The sequence below is a fragment of the Cystoisospora suis genome, assembly GCF_002600585.1.
Source record: "Cystoisospora suis strain Wien I chromosome Unknown contig_5921, whole genome shotgun sequence".
Classification (NCBI taxonomy): Eukaryota; Apicomplexa; class Conoidasida; order Eucoccidiorida; family Sarcocystidae; genus Cystoisospora; species Cystoisospora suis.
Genome location: NW_027158710.1, coordinates 251 through 1,478, shown reverse-complemented (window position 1 = coordinate 1,478; position 1,228 = coordinate 251). Strand labels below are relative to the sequence as shown.

The following is a 1,228-nucleotide window of genomic DNA, read 5'->3' as shown; positions in this document are numbered from 1 at the left end:
CTTTGATGTATCTATCTATCTATCTTCAGTCTATCTATATTTGATCTCTCTAGCTACCTGCGCATGCACAGGTGTATGTAGATATATCGTGAGAGGAGGTGTACAGAGAGAAGAGAAAGGAAGACGAGGATGAAGTAGAGATATATCATGCGAGAATATGACGAGAGGAAGAAGAAGACCATCTCCGCCCTCCTCCCTTTTCCTCTTGCTAGTAGGTGTGAAGCATACATACACACACGCATCGCGTACGAAAGACAGAGAATCCAATGAAGAAAAGGAGAAATACGCAAATCGAGCTCTCAGCGATAGAGAGAGAAATAGGCATGTATACAGGTCTATAGATAGATACAGACGCCTTCGGTCCGCGAAAGTCTGTCTACGTATAAAGGGCAGATGAATAGAAAGATAGAGACGGCTAAGAAGACCAAAAAGAAGAAGAAGTTGTTTTGACATTTCGTATGAAGTCTTTGCCCCTCCAGAGAAGAAGATAAAAAGAAAGATCACACAGTCAGCTAAGGAACACAGCAATCCAGAGAAATCGATCGATCGAAAGTAAAGATATTGGGAGAAACATAAATAGATAGATAGAGACGGTGGACTTAGCAGAGAAAGAGAGAGAAGTGAAGAATAGAAAGAATGAGCGCTTATTGCTTGCATGTTTGGCTGTGTGTGTTGGGAAGGTCGTACATGTATGTGGTACCGGGGAGGAGGTCCTGCCATTTATGAAGCGCATCTGACAGCGCTGTACGAGCCTACATACACAGACCCACAGAGACATACATAGTCATACATAGACATATTCATATGAACATAGTCAGAGATACATACTAGCTCCTACAGACATCTCAACTTACATGCACGAAGCAGGGAGGGTGACGAAGAGGAAGAAGAGAAGAGAAGATATGAAGAAAAGATAAAGAAGGAGAAGAAGACGGCAATAGAGGGAATGAGAGGACAGGTGTGGGTAAAGAGTGAAAAGAAGAGATAAGAAACATACCCCTCCCTGACTGTCTTATCAGGTCGCACAAGAAAGAAGAAAAAGAAAGATAGATAGAGAAGAGAAGATTCAAGGAGTGGCGAAGATGGACTATTAGGAAAACTAGCGACTGAAGCCTCGAAAGAAGAAGAAGAAAGAGAAAGAGAGAACTAGGAAGTTGAAAAAGAGACAAGGGAAGCACGACACACACTCCTAGAAAGACACCTAGATAGATCTAGATACATGAGCGGA

The 1,228-nt window shown here is 42.4% G+C and overlaps 1 protein-coding gene across 1 annotated transcript in view; it reads right to left on the bottom strand.

Annotated features, from left to right (window-relative positions):
- The window catches only part of CSUI_009718 (formin binding), an 8,456-nt gene extending 7,609 nt beyond the window's left edge, over positions 1-847 (bottom strand). The window contains exon 1 of the mRNA XM_068069829.1: positions 688-847. The gene's annotated coding sequence lies outside the window, so the exon portion shown is untranslated. The remainder of the gene's footprint in view (positions 1-687) is intronic.
- Positions 848-1,228: the final 381 nt, after the last annotated feature.